The following is a 19,459-nucleotide window of genomic DNA, read 5'->3' on the forward strand; positions in this document are numbered from 1 at the left end:
AATTGTTGAAAATGCTGAGTTCAATTGCAAGTCTCTATTTCCTTTTGTAAAGAAATACCCAACTAGTCCTCAGAGTGCCTGTTTCCACATTGCTGTCAGCATTTCATATTACCAGGACTTTTTATCTTAATAATTCTAGCAGGCTTGTAATGCTATCTCTAGTAATTTGAACTTTGCATTTCCCTCATGAATAATGATGTGAACAGCTGTTTAATTGCATCTTTCTAACTTCTTTGCTGAGGTGTATGTTCATACATTTTATCCATTAAAAAGCTAGATTGTTTTTGTTTAAGTTTTTGGGAGTGTTTTACATATTCTGAATACAATTTCTTGGTAGACATGTGATTTGCAAACATTTCTCCCAGTCTGGGGATTGTCTTTTTATGATTCTTTTGGAACATGATTTTTTTAATTTAATAATATAATTTAATAATATGTATTATATGATAATATAATTTAATAATTATATAATAATTAAATAATATAATTTAATAATATAATATAATACATTACAATTTATCAAATTTTGTTTTTGGTTTTTGGGCCACATCAGGTGATGCTTAGGGGTTACTCCTGGCTATATGTTCAGAAATCACTCCTGGCTTGGGAGACCCTATGGGACACGGGGGGGGGGGGGATCGAACCAAGGTCCGTCCTAGGTCAGCTACATACAAGGCAAACGCCCTACCACTGCACCACCACTCCAGCCCACAATTTATCAAATTTTAAAGGACTATCTTGTGATACAAGAGCATACATATTTTTCTCTTATTTTTTTAATTAAGAGTTTTACAGGTTTTAAAATTGCTTTTGTTTGTTTGTTTGTTTGTTTTTAGGTCACACTTGGCAGTACTCAGGGCTTACTCCAGTCTGTGTTCCGAGGCATTATTCCTGATATGGCTCAGGAAACTGACTACACATGGTGTAGGAAATCAAACTAGGATCAGCTGCATGCAAGATAAGTTCTTTAATCCTAATACTATCTCTCTAGCCTTGGAAGCTATTTTTTCAATTTTACTTTTTATTTTGTGATTTAGTTTCAGTTCATCTTTAAATATGATGTGAGGTATATGATGTTGAGGTTCAAAATGCATATGAATATTCAATTGTTCCAACACCATCTGTTAAAAAGACAATCTGTTAAGTTGCTTGCAAAGCTTTGAGCAGACATTTTGCGAAAGAAGATCTACAGATGGCAAATAAGCACAGGAAAAAAGCTTCAACATTAGGAAAATATCTTCAATGTTAGAAAAAAATGCAAATTAAAACCACCATGAATTATCATTATGCACTTTTTAGACTGACTGAAATTAAGTGTTGGCAAGAATATGACAGCAAAAGAACTCTCTCTTACTGGCAAGAATTTAAAATTAAACAAGCACTTTAGAAAACAGTTTGTCAGTTGATTTAAAAACTAAATATACAGTATATAACCCAGCCGGTCTACTCCTAGGTATTTATCCAAGAGAATGAAAGCATATGTCGATATAAGGACTTGTACATGAATGTTCATAGCAGCTTTGTTTGTAATAGCCAAAACAGGATACAATGAATACCCATCAGCAATGCGTGGATAAGTAAAGTATGGTACACAGAGGGAGATAGTACAGTGGATAAAAGTGTTTGCTTTGCCTTTGTCTGAACCAGGTTTGATCCCTAACACTACATAGAGTTACTTCCCGGAGCACCACCAGGAATTATTTTTGAGCACAGAATCCAGAGTAAACCCTGAGTAACATGTATAGCCCCAAAACAAAGAAAAATTTAAGGGGTCAGAGAGATAGTACAGTAGGCAGGGCATTTACCTTGCATATGGCTGACTACCATTGACCCTTGGCACCACATATGGTCCCCACCAGGAGTGACCCCTGAGTGCAGAGCCAGAAGAAAGCCCTGAGCATGACTGAGTACACTGAGTATGCCCCTACCATAAAGTTTAAGGAAAACATTAGGGCTAGAGTAATAGATGGAATAAAGCATTTGAATTGAATAGAACAGACCCGGGCTCAATCCTTGGCACTGCATATGGTCCCCTGTGTCCCCCCCCAATGTGATCGCTGAGCACAGAGCCATTGAAAGCCCCTAGCATTTCCAGGCGCCCCCCCACAAAAAAAAAAACAAAAATGTGTGGAAGACTTCACTCCAACAAAATTGTATAAACTATCGACGTGCACTGTAACACAGATGATTCTCAAGATGATTATGTTTAGTTGAAGAAGAAAAATACAAAGCCAGGGAGATGACCCAAATAGTACAAGACATTTCTGACATGTGCAAGATACCTCATGTCCCCACCCCAGCACTGCCAGGCATAGCCCCAATGGCCTCCTATTAGGAAAGAAACAATACACAAAAGTACATTATGTGTAATTTCCTTAGTAAACATTTTTTTTTACTTATTTTTTTATTTAAACACCTTGATTACATACATGATTGTGTTTGGGTTTCAGTCATAAAAGGAACACCACCCATCACCAGTGCAACATTCCCATCACCCAAGTCCCAAATCTCCCTCCTCCCCACCCAACCCCCGCCTGTACCCTAAACAGGCTCTACATTTCCCTCATACATTCTCAATATTAGGACAGTTCAAAATGTAGTTATTTCTCTAACTAAACTCATCACTCTTTGTGGTGAGCTTCCTGAGGTGAGCTGGAACTTCCAGCTCTTTTCTCTTTTGTGTCTGAAAATTATTATTACAAGGGTGTCTTTCTTTTTTCTTAAAACCCATAGATGAGTGAGACCATTCTGCGTTTTTCTCTCTCTCTCTGACTTATTTCACTCAGCATAATAGATTCCATGTACATCCACGTATAGGAAAATTTCATGACTTCATCTCTCCTGACAGCTGCATAATATTCCATTGTGTATATGTACCACAGTTTCTTTAGCCATTCGTCTGTTGAAGGGCATCTTGCTTGTTTCCAGAGTCTTGCTATGGTAAATAGAGCTGCAATGAATATAGGTGTAAGGAAGGGGTTTTTGTATTGTATTTTTGTGTTCCTAGGGTATATTTCTAGGAGTGGTATAGCTGGATCGTATGGGAGCTCGATTTCCAGTTTTTGGAGGAATCTCCATATCGCTTTCCATAAAGGTTGAACTAGACAGCATTCCCACCAGCAGTGGATAAGAGTTCCTTTCTCTCCACATCCCCGCCAACACTGTTGATTCTCATTCTTTGTGATGTGTGCCATTCTCTGGGCTGTGAGGTGGTATCTCATCGTTGTTTTGATTTGCATCTCCCTGATGATTAGTGATGTGGAACATTTTTTCATGTGTCTTTTGGCCATGTGTATTTCTTCTTTGTCAAAGTGTCTGTTCATTTCTTCTCCCCATTTTTTGATGGGATTAGATGTTTTTTTCTTGTAAAGTTCTGTCAGTGCCTTGTATATTTTGGAGATTAGCCCCTTATCTGATGGGTATTGGGTGAATAGTTTCTCCCACTCAGTGGGTGGCTCTTGTATCCTGGGCACTATTTCCTTTGAGGTGCAGAAGCTTCTCAGCTTAATATATTCCCATCTGTTAATCTCTGCTTTCACTTGCTTGGAGAGTGCAGTTTCCTCCTTGAAGATGCCTGTAATGTCCTGGAGTGTTTTGCCTATGTGCTGTTCTATATATCTTATGGTTTTGGGGCTGATATCGAGGTCTTTAATCCATTTGGATTTTACCTTTGTACATGATGTTAGCTGGGGGTCTAAGTTTAATTTTTTGCAAGTGGCTATCCAATTGTGCCAACACCACTTGTTGAAGAGGCTTTCCCTGCTCCATTTAGGATTTCCTGCTCTTTTATCAAAAATTAGATGGTTGTATCTCTGGGGAACATTTTCTGAGTATTCAAGCCTATTCCACTGATCTGAGGACCTATCCTTATTCCAATACCATGCTGTTTTGATAACTGTTGCTTTGTAGTACAGTTTAAAGTTGGGAAAAGTAATTCCTCCCATATTCTTTTTCCCAATGATTGCTTTAGCTATTCGAGGGTGTTTATTGTTCCAAATGAATTTCAAAAGTGTCTGATCCACTTCTTTGAAGAATGTCATGGGTATCTTTAGAGGGATGGCATTAAATCTGTATAATGCCTTGGGGAGTATTGACATTTTGATGATGTTAATCCTGCCAATCCATGAGCAGGGTATGCGTTTCCATTTCCGTGTGTCCTCTCTTATTTCTTGGAGCAGAGTTTTATAGTTTTCTTTGTATAGGTCCTTCACATATTTAGTCAAGTTGATTCCAAGATATTTGAGTTTGTGTGGCACTATTGTGAATGGGGTTGTTTTCTTAATGTCCATTTCATCCTTATTACTATTGGTATATAGAAAGGCCATTGATTTTTGTGTGTTAATTTTGTAGCCTGCCACCTTGCTATATGAGTCTATTGTTTCTAGAAGCTTTTTGATAGAGTCTTTAGGGTTTTCTAAGTAGAGTATCATGTCATCTGCAAACAGTGAGAGCTTGACTTCTTCCTTTCCTATCTGGATTCCCTTGATATCCTTTTCTTGCCTAATCGCTATAGCAAGTACTTCCAGTGCTATGTTGAATAGGAGTGGTGAGAGAGGACAGCCTTGTCTTGTGCCAGAATTTAGAGGGAAGGCTTTCAGTTTTTCTCCATTGAGGATAATATTTGCCACTGGCTTGTGGTAGATGGCCTTCACTATATTGAGAAAGGTTCCCTCCATTCCCATCTTGCTGAGAGTTTTGATCAAGAATGGGTGTTGGACCTTATCAAATGCTTTCTCTGCATCTATTGATATGATCATGTGGTTTTTATTTTTCTTGTTATTGATGTTGTGTATTATGTTGATAGATTTACGGATGTTAAACCAGCCTTGCATTCCTGGGATGAAACCTACTTGATCGTAGTGGATGATCTTCTTAACGAGGCATTGAATCCTATTTGCCAGGATTTTGTTGAGGATCTTTGCATCTGCATTCATCAGTGATATTGGTCTGTAATTTTCTTTTTTGGTAGCGTCTCTGTCTGGTTTAGGTATCAAGGTGATGTTGGCTTCATAAAAGCTATTTGGAAGTGTTTCTGTTTGTTCAATTTCATGAAAGAGTCTTGCCAAGATTGGCAGTAGTTCCTCTTGGAAAGTTTGATAGAATTCATTAGTGAATCCATCTGGACCTGGGCTTTTGTTTTTCGGCAGACATTTGATTACTGTTTTAATTTCATCAATGGTGATGGGAGTGTTTAGATATGCTACATCCTCTTCCTTCAACCGTGGAAGATTATAAGAGTCCAAGAATTTATCCATTTCTTCCAGGTTCTCATTTTTAGTGGCGTAGAGTTTTTCAAAGTAGTTTCTGATTACCCTTTGAATCTCTGTCATATCAGTAGTGATCTCTCCTTTTTCATTCCTGATACGAGTTATCAAGTTTCTCTCTCTCTCTTTCTTTGTTAGGTTTGCCAGTGGTCTATCAATCTTGTTTATTTTTTCAAAGAACCAACTTCTGCTTTCGTTGATCTTTCGGATTGTTTTTTGAGTTTCCACTTCGTTGATTTCTGCTCTCAGCTTTGTTATTTCCTTCTGTCTTCCTATTCTTGGGTCCTTTTGTTGAGCATTTTCTAGTTCTATTAGCTGTGTCATTAAGCTACTCAGGTAAGCTCCTTCTTCCTTCCTGATGTGTGCTTGCAAAGCTATAAATTTTCCTCTCAGTACTGCTTTTGCTGTGTCCCATAAGTTCTGAGAGTTTGTGTCTTTATTGTCATTTGTTTCCAGGAACCTTTTGATTTCCTCCTTGATTTCATCTCGGACCCACTGGTTATTGAGCATGAGGCTGTTTAACTTCCAGGTGTTAAAGTGTTTCTTCTGAGTCCCTTTGGAGTTCACAAATAATTTCAGAGCCTTGTGGTCAGCGAAGGTAGTCTGCAAAATTTCTATCCTCTTGATCTTATGGAGGTATGTTTTATGTGCCAGCATGTAGTCTATCCTGGAGAATGTCCCATGTACATTGGAGAAGAATGTGTATCCAGGTTTCTGGGGATGGAGTGTCCTATATATATCCACTAGGCCTCTTTCTTCCATTTCTCTCCTCAGGTCTAGTATATTCTTGTTGGGTTTCAGTCTGGTTGACCTGTCCAGTGTTGACAAAGCCGTGTTAAGGTCCCCCACAATTATTGTGTTGTTGTTGATATTATTTTTCAGATTTGTCAACAGTTGTATTAAATATTTTGCTGGCCCCTCATTCGGTGCATATATGTTTAGGAGAGTGAATTCTTCCTGCTCTACGTACCCCTTGATTAATATAAAATGTCTGTCTTTGTCCCTTACAACCTTCCTGAGTATAAAGTTTGCATTATCTGATATTAGTATGGCCACTCCAGCTTTTTTATGGGTGTTGTTTGCTTGGATAATTTTTCTCCAGCCTTTTATTTTGAGTCTATGTTTGTTCTGACTATTCAGGTGCGTTTCTTGTAGGCAGCAGAAGGTTGGATTGAGTTTTTTGATCCATTTAGCCACTCTGTGTCTCTTAACTGGTGCATTTAGTCCATTGACGTTGAGAGAAAGAATTGTCCTGGGATTTAACGCCATCTTTATTTCAAAATTTGGTGTGTCTTTTGGGTAGTCTTGTCTTAGATTAGGTCTTTCAGTTTTTCTCTTAAGACTGGTTTTGTGTCTGTGAAGTTTCTGAGCTGTTTTTTGTCTGTGGAACCATGTATTCTTCCATCAAACCGGAAAGTGAGTTTTGCTGGGTATAGTATTCTGGGTGAAGCATTCATTTCATTCAGTCTTGTCACAATATCCCACCACTGCTTTCTGGCATTGAGTGTTTCTGGTGACAGGTCTGCTGTAAATCTCAGGGAAGCTTGCTTGAACATGATTTCCCCTTTTGATCTTGCTGTTTTCAGAATTCTGTCTCTATCTGTGGGATTTGTCATTGTGACTAGGATGTGTCTTGGGGTGGTTTTTCTGGGGTCTCTTTTGGTTGGTACTCTTCGGGCATGCAGGATTTGATCACATATATTCTTTAGCTCTGGAAGTTTCTCTTTAATGATGTTCTTGACCATTGATTCTTCCTGGAAATTTTCTTCCTGGGTTTCTGGGACTCCAATGATTCTTAAGTTGTTTCTGTTGATCTTATCATAGACTTCTATTTTCGTCTGTTCCCATTCTTTGACTAATTTTTCCATTGTCTGCTCATTTGCTTTAAGTTTTTTGTCCAATCTCTCCTGCTGTATGGAATTGTTATGTATCTCATCTTCCACAGCACCAAGTCTATTCTCAGCTTCTGATACCCTGTCCCAGAGCTTATCCATTTTGTCATTCACTTCGTTTACTGACTTTTTCAGTCCTGTTAGTTGACATGTTATTTCAGTTTGGAGTTTTGTCATTTCTCCCTTCATATTTTCTTGGTTCTTATTAGTGTTCTGTTCAACTCGATCCATGGTTTCTTGGAGTCTGTTGAGCACCTTCCATATTGCTAGTCTAAAGTCCTTATCTGAGAGGTTGATTAGTTGTTCAGTCATTATCTGGTCCTCAGAATTGTCATCTTCATTCTCTATGTCTGATGCTGGCCTGCATTGTTTCCCCATTGTCACACTTGTATTGTGGGTTTTTCTACGTGTTGTGGTGGTATTCATTGTCTATATGATGTAGGCAGCACACTCCTCTGGCTTCTCCCTTTCTGGATGGGCTGACTTGCCTCTAAGGGAGGGGAGTCCTCCGTGGATGAAGCCTCACACTGGGTCAAATCTTAGGCCCGAGCATGCAACAGAGAAGACAGTCCAGAGAGAAATGTGTGCTTCTGTGATATAGCGCCGTTCTTAGTGTGATTTTTCCTTCTTGTTGCAATGGAGTTCTTTCCTTAGAAAGAGTGCACGGCCGCGTAGCGAAGCGGAGCGGCCGTGCTCTTCTGAGCCTCTTTTTGCCCCACTCGCAAGAGTTTCACGCAAGAGGACAGTAGACAGACATAGACAGGTCACACTCACAGTCTTTCACAGCTGAGCCCCACTGGGCCGGTGTACTTTCGCGGATTTTCCCCGCCTGGTGTCACACACAGGGAGCCGGGTTTTGCAAAGCTTAGCCGGTTTTTATGCTCTGAAGTCCCTCCCTGAAAATGGCGTCTGGGCGAGCGAGGTTTCTGGAGCCTCTCCTTGCCCCACTCGCAAGAGTTTCACGCAAGAGGACAGTAGACAGACATAGACAGGTCACACTCACAGTCTTTCACAGTTGAGCCCCACTGGGCCGGTGTACTTTCGCGGATTTTCCCCGCCTGGTGTCACACACAGGGAGCCGGGTTTTGCAAAGCTTAGCCGGTTTTTATGCTCTGAAGTCCCTCCCTGAAAATGGCGTCTGGGCGAGCGAGGTTTCTGGAGGCTCTTTTTGCCCCACTCGCAAGAGTTTCACGCAAGAGGACAGTAGACAGACATAGACAGGTCACACTCACAGTCTTTCACAGTTGAGCCCCACTGGGCCGGTGTACTTTCGCGGATTTTCCCCGCCTGGTGTCACACACAGGGAGCCGGGTTTTGCAAAGCTTAGCCGGTTTTTATGCTCTGAAGTCCCTCCCTGAAAATGGCGTCTGGGCGAGCGAGGTTTCTGGAGGCTCTTTTTGCCCCACTCGCAAGAGTTTCACGCAAGAGGACAGTAGACAGACATAGACAGGTCACACTCACAGTCTTTCACAGTTGAGCCCCACTGGGCCGGTGTACTTTCGCGGATTTTCCCCGCCTGGTGTCACACACAGGGAGCCGGGTTTTGCAAAGCTTAGCCAGTTTTTATGCTCTGAAGTCCCTCCCTGAAAATCCCTTAGTAAACATTTTAGGGAAATATAAACTAATAAATGGCAGAAAGCAAACTAGTGATTCCTAGGAGACGGTGTAGGTGGTGAGAAGAAAGAACTGCCAACAGACACACAGAAACTTGAGGGCTAGTGATATATGTTAAATATGCACAATGTGGCATGGGCTAATGCCACATTTTTTTATGCCTCTATAAAACCCTTTAAAAGTGATCACACGTTGGATCAGATATAGTACACGGGTTAGAGGTATCTACCTTGAAATGTGTACCGGTGAAGGGTGTTTGTTGTACACTGCCTGACTAAATAAAACTCAATCATGAACAACTTTGTAAATGTAAAAAAAAAAAAAACCCCAACCAAACAACTGTGTTATGAACAGCAGTTTAAACCAGTTTTTAAATAAAGTAATTTTTAAAAAAAATTTTATTTTAGTAAGTGTTTTACAATCTTATTAATGATAGTTTTATGCATACAATGCTCCAATACCATATCCTCTACTAGAGTATCTCAGGGTTTTCTTCCCCACTTTTTGTCCCCTCCCATTTCCCTAATATGATGAGCTGAGTTCTGTAGACTAGTTTTCAGAGGGTGAGAGTTTGGGAAAGAGGGGAAGGAAGATGAAGAGGGAAACATATTTGGCCATTTTTATTTCCTTATTGTGTTTTTATGTCTCACACAGGAGATACACAATGATACAGAATACCTTACTGTTTTAATCATTGTTATTTTATTTTATAGACTATATTAAAATGAACAGTTCCAGTATCCTAACTTGTTCTTCCTTTACAAAATGCTTATGGATAATCTTGTTTCTTTGTTCTTACATGTAAATTTTATATTCGACTTGTTTGTGTTCATAGAGAAATTCATTTTAACTTGCCCTTAAATCTATGGGTTAATAGAGTAAATATGACATACTATTTACTAAACTTCCCACACATAATATCTCCCATTTATCTTCTATCTTTTTTAACTGTTAAAACTCCCCTTAGGTTATTATTTCAAAAAACTTAGGTATTTTATGGACTTTACCTTACTTTCATACTTTTAAGGCTATACAAAAACCAAGAATAATTGTTGCATTCTATAAATCCACGTTTACCAGAATCTAATCCCTTACTATTGCCAAGTTTATTTTTCCATCTTGTGAAGGGACAGTGAAGCTCTGAACAAGCATGTTTCTGTCTCCAAATCTAGTTCCTTAAAAGTAAAAACAAAATAAAATTGTTTTAGGAAAACATGACCTTTCTTGTATTACAGAAAATGGGGCGGGGGAGTAAATTCTACTGTGTGTTTCACTGATTTCCTTTTCTTAGTTGTGGTCTCTGGATCTGGAGTGTTGGAAAAATAATTTGGGGAAATGAAATAGATTCTTATGTTTCTAACAGTTGATACCTGTTCTTAACCTGAAGTTTGCCCCTTGGGCACTTGAGATAACATGCTTGAGCCTCAAGTATTTATATACTTGTAAACAAATACTTGACTATGAATTCTTGTATATGAATTCATCTTGAAACTTGATCATAGAATTATCTATTTAGTATATTCTAGATGCTACAGAATGTGACTCGCCCTCCAGCTACATTCCAAAGAGGTAGCTTTGCTGATCTTTTCATCTTAGCTTTTTATATTCCCTATTGACCTAGAGCTTCGACTCCTAACTGCTCTCTTGTATAGCCTGATAATTTTTGTTTTTCAGATTCCTTTGGGTTCATAATATAGAATATAATCATAGAAATTATGCCTTTATATACTAATATTAGACCAAACACAAACTGCAAGGCATTATTCCAGAGACAGGTTGTTTCAGAAAAGTGAAAAAAGGAAGTTGTCAAAATGTTCTGAATTGTAAAGTCCTTAGAATTTATATGGCCTGTATGAGAATATGCTTACATTTTTTGGAAACACTAAATTTATACTTACTCGGTACAATAATTTTCTGGTTAGGGGAAAGTATTTATTTAGTACTTGAAAATATTTCCTGAGCCTTTAGCTATGAGTTGGATACTTAAATGCTGAACTATTTAGTCCTTATATCTGGTTCACCATCAAGCAAAGAAAGGGCCTTAAATAATTGGCCATAATGAAAAGTGTTTTGTCCACCTACCCCATTCTACTGAGTATATTAAGTTGTAGTCAAGAGCTTTAGTCATGACATTTGGAGGGAGGGGCAGGGGCCATGGAACAAACTTTTATTTTTTGAGAAACAACCTTTTATTTTTCTTAATGCTAGTCTAGGTTGAAATACTTTCCAAAGATGATACCCTTTTTATTTCAAGAACATTGATTTCATAGGTGCCCTCAGTCTTATTTTAGAAATGAGGAAAACAAAATCTAGAAAAGTGAGACACACTCGATAGTTCGGCAAATACAAGTCTAGAATTAAAATGAGCTCAGAATGATGCCTTTAAATTGGGCTAATCCCTCTGATATACTATCCCTCCTCCCCTCCTTCAGAAACCCTACTGTCCCTTTATCCCCCAATCCCAATCTAATATCCCGCCTTATTAAATCTCTTTACCCTCAGTTCTTAACCCATTAGGTATCAAGACCGACCTCTGGCCCCAATAAGCCATCACGAAGCTCCCAAGAGAAGCTACACTCACTCAGCCCCACATCTCGTCCCCGGCAAGAAACTACCACCAACACTCCTGCTGACTCATGCTCTGTAGCCCTTCTTCTCACCCTCCCCTCCCCAAATGTGGACTGTTGCTTGATACTGAATTCAGCTCCAGTAGGACCCTCAGTGCAAGAACTCTATTCAAGCCCTTTCTGCCACTAAGCATTTCTCAAACTCAGCAAGACCAGGGTGTATGATGAAAATGTGCCTTGGATTCCACCCCCCACAAAAATATCTCAAAAGGCAATGTGGAAGCCTATATTTCCTTTATAAGTTTAAGACCTCTATAATACTACTTCTTAACCTGTCTATTTCCAAATGTAAGGTAGTCTCCTGCATCACTTTGTTCCCTTAATTACTCTTTTTTAAACTCGTTTTTATTTATTTTTTCCTTTATATATACATGTGAGTATATATATATATATATTGCTCCTAGGATAGGTGCAAAAACCAAGACCACCAACTATGGAAGACTGATTAAAACAACAGTGATGGAACAGAAGTTCTAGAACTGTAAAGAAAGACTCCATCCTAGGCTCTATCATATGACCTGTGAAAATACCAAGATTTCTAGTTACAGAGGCCTGATCTTATCATCCATGACTGAGTGGAAAGTTTACAGACACCACAAAAAGACCTAGGGCAGAGTAAAAGAACATGTGCGGAGCCTGGAGTTATTCCCATGACAGTATACTTCAAGGGTGGAAAAACCCTGTATCTCTTAGGCCAAGGGAATTCCCTTTCTAATCTCCTCAATATTTACTGTGCCTATGCAAAAAAAAAATAAATAAATAAAAAAGAAGCACAAGTTAATTCTTTTTTAGTTGTTATTGTTGTTTTTGTTTCTTTGTTTGTTTTTGTGCTCTGTTCTGTTTTTATTTCAGGACCATGGTTATTGTTTGATTGTTGTCTCTATTGCTGAGGTGCTTTTAGGGTTTTATGTTTGATTTTTTTGTATTGTTATGTTTTTCTTCCCTTTTTCCCTTTATTCTTTTAAATTGATATTTATAGCCTTTAGAAGGACTCCTTCCGTTTGATTTTTGCCACCCCCCATTTTTTTTCTTTCCTTCAAACAGAACCACATAACTTGAATCATCTTGTTCTGCCTCACAAATTGAGGGGGAAATAATGAAAGGTATCAAGACCAAACAGTCGTATTAAATTGAGTAGAAATAAAAAATGATCAAACTTAGGTACCAAATCCAAAGTCAATGACAACAGAATCAATACCCAATCTACAACAAGCTAGACACAGAGGGGACCACTTATACTAGCAACCCAGGGGACAAAGGATGGGGATATAGGATGCATTCTGAAAACAGGGGTGGAGGGAGGACAACATTGATGGTGGGGATGCCCCTGATTCAATGTCAGTATGTACTTAAAATATTACTGTGATAGATTTGTAATCCACTTTGGTCAAAATAAAAATTATTCCCATGGTATATTGGTCATGGGAATGTTGCACTGGTGAAGAATTTTATATATATATATATATATATATGTATTAAAAATCAAATAAAAAGAAAAGATAAGATAAGGCTTCCCAATTCTTACCACAGGCTGTGTTCTTTACACTGACTGTATAGAAAGAGGAGGTACAGTAAATGTACCCCATATGCACCTCAACACAGGCCCTTTGCTTGGTCTGTATTGTGAATTGGGGGACAAAAAAAAAATTATTGAAAAATAAATGAATGAATTGGGCTAATCCCAGTGTAGGCACTAGGGGGCACTAAGAGAGAGCAAAGCAAAGGGAGGATTTTGCCTCCTGAGCAAGTTCCACTTCTGAATAACCACAACTGAGCTTCCCATATTCATCTTTGAGTACGTGTTAAATGTGACCAAACTCATTGGCCTGTATATACTCTCCAGGGATGCCACCACTGCTGCATTTATTCCAGCTCTCTGAACAAAGAGTGCCCGTACGACCCTCATGCCATTGTTAGAAGCACCATCTGGTCCACCCACTTGGGATGCGTAGGCACCAAAATACACACATTGCCTAAAGGACAACATTGCCTGTTGTTTAATTACTTTCTTCTTGGAACTTTGCTGTTCCTGGGTAGCTTTTCCATTGTGTTTACAGCTCATGATTCAAATATGTGGCTGAAAACTACTGGAAAAGGCTTGTTCAACATTAGGAAAAAATATTTAAAAATAATCAGCGACCAATGTGTCTTCAAAAGTGTCTTGTGTTTTGGTTCTGTGTGTGGCAGAGACCAAACAGAGCTCTTTTTACCCCAGCCACACCCTGGAGTGACACATTAGTAAACAAGACACTGACATGCACAAGCTTTGAAACATGAAGCTAGCCAGCCAGCCAGCCAGCCAGCCAGAGGTTACCCCACTATGGGCTATGTATCCACTAAACAAATATTCACTGTGTCCCATGATTCAGAGCCTGACAGGGGATTTAAGCAATTTGGCACCAATTCTGTTATAACCGAGTTGCTCAAGAATATTTGGCCCACTACCCCCTTTCTCAGGTATATATAAAAAAAATCACTCATCTCCCACCCCACCTCCTGCATCTAACTTCAAGTGAACAAATAGTGCCTGTGGAAGCCAGAGCGATTATAGTACAGCAGATAGGGCACTTGTCTTAAATATGCCCAAACCAGGTTTGGTACCTGGCATCCTATATGGTCCCCTGAGCACCACCACGAGTAATTCTTGAATTCAGAGCCAGGAGTAACCCCTGAGCACCTCTGCACATGGCTCCAAAACAAAAAAAGTAAAGAACAAAAATATGTGATCCCAATTAATTGTACCCAAGGCTACTACTGCCTGCTCAGCATTGTTCTAACACCTACTTTGAGGAACACTGTTAGGGGAAGAGATGGTAAATAATTTTTGTCTTTTAAATAAGGCAAAGTATCTTCTTATCCATGAATTTCTGCCAACCACAGTTTTTATTTTATGTTAATTTTATCACCACTGAATGTGATTTTTCCCATAATGTGATACACTCGGAATCATATAGTGTTAGATTACATCTTGTTTTACCCAAAACAAAAATCATCCCTGATTTCTTTGTATCTGTTTGTTTACAACTTGGTTTCACCCAAAACAAAGATCGTCTTATATGTAAACCTGAGTGGGACAAGCTCAGGATAGTCTGAGCTTTCTGTCCTTTCTTACTCCCCCACCTGGGGGGTGGTCTCTGTAACTCAATAAAAAGCATAGCTCGGGCAGGCAGCTGGCTCTCCATTTGAGGTAGAATATTGCCAGACTATACGTGTTTCACCCTGAACCTGGTTTGGATTATTTTGTGCAGCAACTCCGCTGTAGTCTTGTTCACCTGGGAGATAAGACACGTAGGATGATTTTTAATATAGCCTGTGACCTTTACTTTACTTTTTTTTTTTTTTGGCTTGAAAGCTTATTATTTATTTTAGTTTCTTATTGATGGACACAGCTAGCAGTACTCAGAGCTTACTCCTTATGATAATCAGGGAACCATATGCAATGCCAGGGATAGTCACACGTGAAGTGCCTTAAACTCTCAGGCCCAAGTTCATTGATTTTTATTGTGGAATAGTATTCCCTTGTAAAAATACACCACAATTTACCTAATCACCTCCTGGTTGATTCTAAGTTGTGACAAAGTTGATAACTATTTAAAAAAATAAATTTATAAAAGAAGGTATACAACTAGAAGTCTTTTTAAGAAATGGTGCAATGTCTTTATAGGGTAGGGAATAGGCTAACATGGGATATTGGAGATAAAAAGCCTCTGAAAGGAGGATGAGAGTGTAAGAAACACTTCAGGGATAGAACTAACTCAGAACTCTGAGTTACTGACTGGGTAAACTCAGGGGTCTCAAACTTGCGGTCCGTGGGCTGTTTGCGGCCCTCCTTACAAACAACATTTTGTGGCCCTGCCCTAGAGGAATCTTTTTTGTTTTGTTTTGTTTTGTTTTGTTTTAGTTGTTTGGATCACACCCCCCAATGTTCAAGGCTTACTACTGACTTTGCACTCAAGGATCACCCCAACTTTGCCTCCTGCGGCCCCCAGGTAAATTGAGTTTGAGACCCCTGGAAAGGGATTGGATAAATATGACATCCTCATATTTTCTGAGCTGTTACCAAGTGCAAGTTACTAAGCACTTGACAGATACTAACTTTCCATTCTGATGAGTCGTGCAGCAGAAATCACCATTAGCTGCTTCCTGTGGACCAGGACACTGAGAAAGGCAGAGGCCATGCTGTTTGCTAAAGGCCCTACAGATGTAAAATCAGGCTGGGGACCTCTGAAAAGTGCATTCTTACAGATGTCTCTTCATCTTGTGTCCACGTGGGGACATGGAAAGTGGGTATCTACAGGGCAAATGGATCAAGTTGTAGGTGGGCGTGTGTGGTAGTGGATGGATTGGACAGGCGGGATGGTTTTCTGTACATGTACACAGTTTAGATGTCCTGCCAGTTCTGTGTGGGGGAGAGATGTCCAGCAAGCATCTGCTTTAGCGTGAAGTACGAGCTGGTTTTCATTAGAAATAATGAGGCAGCCATGAAATATTGCTGGCTGAATTTCCAGGTCAAGCTAAGCAAAGCCCTGTGGTACTAACAAACAGAAAGTTCATGAACCCACTGAAAGTTTGGCTGGAGATTTAGAAAGGTTGGGTTCATCACAGTGTACATGGGCCCTGGGAGAGGGGGAAAATGTTCTGTGTGCAGCAAAAGTGTACACACAATAGAGAAAGACCAAGTCTCAGGCAAGGAAGAGGGCTGGGAGTTTATAAGTTCTTGTCTGTGTGATCCAAGACTCCTCTTACACCAGACTCTACTCTGCCCTTGATATTCCAGGGCATTTTAAAGACCTCAGATGCTCAGGCCTTCTGCCAGAACCAATAAAATCAGACAATCTCAGGCAGGGCACATACTATTTTGCAAAGCTCTCTAGGTGATTCTATTGTGAGGCAAGTGTTAAGAACCAGAGCAGTAGAAGAAAGGCGAGTCTCAGGAGAGGATCTAAGGGCAGAGTAACAAAGAACAGGACACTGTGAAGTCATAAGCCACTTTTACTTACATGGCCTGATTTAAGGAGCACTGTATTGTAAGCCCCTGGCTCAGTTCGGAAACCAAGGACCAAAAAGAGAACGAACTCCTCAAGCTAAGTTATCTGAAAAGCCAGAACATTGAGTCAGATCTGCTGACTCCCTCTCCTCCCCCCAACTCGGGGATCTTTCCTAAGACTCCATCGGGCACCACCACAGACAGCTCAAGTTATCACAGGGGATTGGAGGGCAGAGATGTTCTGAAAAGTAGTGATCCTCCAAGGGAGCATTAGCATTGCCATGTGTAAGCCAGAGCTTTCAGGGACAGCTCTGTCTACAAAGGAGCACATCAGAGGAGCTGGACTGGAGGGCACAGAAAGCATCAGGGTCCTGGAGCAGATGGGGTAACTGAGGGGAAGGATCAAGTGGAAACATGAGGCACTAGGAGATCCTAGGGTAAAGGCAAGGCATGGAACAAGGCCTGGTGGGCCAGTCACAAGCCTTTAGATTCTTAATACTTGTTCTGATGGAAAAGGCAAATCTAGACATTCCTCAATGTATCATCAGTTCATAGGAATGCTTTTAGTGCGCGCTTGCATGCGTGCGTGTGTGTGTGTGTGTGTGTGTGTGTGTGTGTGTGTGTTTGTGTGTGTGTGTTTTCCTACACCGAGCAGCAGTCAGAGCTTACTGCTGGCTCTGCGCTCAGAAATGACTCCTGACGGTACTTGTGGAACTATATGGGTTGCTAGGATTAGAACCTGAGTCAGCCACTTGCAAGGTAAGCACCTTAGCAGCTGTGCTATCTCTCCAGCCCCTTAAAAGACAGACTCTTACTAACCAGATAAGAATTACCTACTAATTTGTATATAGCTACATAATTTAAAAGGTGATCTCTTTCCATGTTAACAATGGCTTGAGGTTTTACCTTACTCAGCAGTTTCCTGTGGAAACAGGTATTATAATCTTTCTAGGGACACTGGTAGAATAAATAAAATGTGTCTAACAAAATGCCTTGCACATAGGAGGTGCTGAATAAATATTAGCACCTTTGTGGTTGTCCCCCCCTTTTCTTAGAGTGTGAATAGTGCATTTCAGAGATTTTTAAAGCAGTGCCTGAAGCAAAATGTGGATTTCACAGAAATCAAGCAAATACAGACCAATAACTTATAATCAAGGAATCAAGATTATGCAATGCAGGGACCCGAGAGATAACACAGTGGTAGGTTATTTGACTTGCATGTGGCAGACCCGGGAGGGACTGTTTCGATTTCTGGCATCCCATATTGTCCCCCAGCCTGCTAGGGTCGATTTCTGAGTGCAGAGCCAGGAGTACCCCGTGAGCATCACTGGGTGTGGCCCAACAACCAATCAATAAATAAAGTTTTAAAAAAAGATTATGCAATGCAGAAAGGGGGTCTTTTTGATAATAGAGCTGGGAAACTGGACAACATTTAAAATAATGGAACCAGATTGCTTTTTTTTTTTTTTTTTTTTTTTTTTTGGTTTTTGGTTTTTGGGCCACACCTAGCAGCGCTCAGCAATTATTCCTGGCTCTGTGCTCACAAATTGCTCCTGGCAGGCTCAATGGACCATATGGGATGCCAGGAATTGAACTCAAGTTCGTCCTGAGTTGGCCATGTGCAAGGCAAATGCCCTACCGCTGTACTATCTCTCCAGCCCCTCAGATCCTCAGATTGCTATCTTATGCCACTGATAAAAGCTAATTAAAAGATGGTTAAAGAATTTCATTAAATTGAATGTGAGAACCTAAGGCTTAAAAATAAAAGAAAATATTGATGATAAACAACTTGATTTTTTTGTGTGTGGATTCAAAACTAGTGGAAGATTAAACAAAAGAAAATATGTAAAAGACACTTTAAATAAAAATTCCTGCACAGGTAAAGAAAAAGAAATCACCATCAAAATGAAAAGGCAGTCTATTAAATTAGGGGGATTATTTGCAAAGCACACATTCAATATGGTGTTAATAAAAATGCATACAAAAAGTACATAACTCAACCAAAAAACCAATTTTAAAAGGATAGTTTGAATAAACACAAATCTAAAGAAGACAGATGACCTACTGGCAAATGAAAAGATGTTCTTCATCACATATATAATTTCTATATAGGGGCCAGCCGATAGCGCAGTGGTAGGGCATGTTTGCCTTGCACACGGCTCACCCAAGACAAATCTTGGTTTGATCCCCAGTGTCCCATATGGTCCCCAAGCCAGGAGCAATTTCTAAGTGCATATTCAGGAGTAACCCCTGAGCATCATAGGGTGTGGCACAAAAATAAAAATTTGTATATAATTATAATATTTATGTTATATAATATAATTATTATACTATGTATTATAATTGGAGTATATAGTGTAACAATTATATAATCATATAATATATATATAATTGTCAAATCTTCCTTGCTTGGTACTTGGGAGGATAGTACATGGAAAACTTGTAGCATAGTCCATGTTATCTAATTGTTTTTTGGTGATTATTAATAAACCCTATTAAGTATGACTTAGCCAAAATCCCTCAAAGCAGGGAGGCCAGTGCTGAAACCCAGTCTAAGCTAGTGTTCTTTCAGCTATTTTCAGGCCATTTGCAATGATACTGGCAATAATCCAAGAAAAAAAAAGTGCTAACATTCAAGAAAGGTCAAGTGCATTTAAGACACTAACATAAAGACAAAACACTTTTGAAGACTAACAACAACAGTGAGGCTGAGCAGAGATGATAACTATGAAGGACTTAGAACTAGGAAGTGGGAAATGAGAGTCAGACCTTTAGCCTTACATTCTTTGTCTACTAGACCAGCAGTTCTCAAAATCTAGTTTGTCTGAGTTCCTGAGTTGCTAAAATCAAGATTCTAAGGCCCTTTCTTAGAGTTTTTGGTTTCAGTGCAGATGAAGTAGGATCTGAAAATTTGCCTTTCTATATGTTCCCAGATGATGCTAATGCTGTCAATCCATGGACATTGTGAAGAGCACTTGGTCTGAACCTAAAGTGCTTTCACTCTGACTGATTCTGTTGTGATGAGAAACATCATTCTCTGGCATTAGCACAATTTCTACTGACCCTTCAGACTGC

The 19,459-nt window shown here is 39.6% G+C and overlaps 1 non-coding gene across 1 annotated transcript; it reads left to right on the top strand.

The window, feature by feature from the left end:
• Positions 1 to 12,905: 12,905 nt before the first annotated feature.
• Positions 12,906 to 13,038, top strand: LOC126031437 (small nucleolar RNA SNORA51). Its single transcript, XR_007503317.1, has one exon. It is a non-coding gene; the product is annotated as a small nucleolar RNA SNORA51 (small nucleolar RNA).
• The last annotated feature ends 6,421 nt before the right edge of the window (positions 13,039 to 19,459 follow it).

The sequence above is a fragment of the Suncus etruscus genome, chromosome 1, assembly GCF_024139225.1.
Source record: "Suncus etruscus isolate mSunEtr1 chromosome 1, mSunEtr1.pri.cur, whole genome shotgun sequence".
NCBI lineage: Eukaryota > Metazoa > Chordata > Mammalia > Eulipotyphla > Soricidae > Suncus > Suncus etruscus.